Below are 403 nucleotides of genomic sequence, written 5' to 3' on the forward strand. Positions count from 1 at the left end.
TTAGTTTCCTTAGGGTAGCCTACAAATAAACACTTATCAGATTTGGAGGATAACTTATCAGTCATCTGACGCTTCACGTAAGCATCGCAACCCCAAATTCTGACAAACGACAATGTGGGACGCTTCCCCGTCCATATCTCATATGGCGTCGTTTCAGCCGACTTCGTTGGACTCTTGTTCAGCAAGTACGCAGCGGTCTCTAAAGCATAGCCCCAGAAGGACTTCGGAAGATCTATCTGACTCATCATTGACCGAACCATGTCTAACAGTGTTCGGTTCCTCCGTTCTGATACGCCGTTCCACTTAGCGTTCCAGAGGAGTTAATTGTGATACAATATCACAATCAACCAGATAGTCAGTGAACTCTTGGCTCATATACTCGCCACCACGATCGGATCGAAGT

This window comes from Tarenaya hassleriana, unplaced genomic scaffold (genome assembly GCF_000463585.1).
Source record: "Tarenaya hassleriana unplaced genomic scaffold, ASM46358v1 Cleome146, whole genome shotgun sequence".
Lineage (NCBI taxonomy): Eukaryota > Viridiplantae > Streptophyta > Magnoliopsida > Brassicales > Cleomaceae > Tarenaya > Tarenaya hassleriana.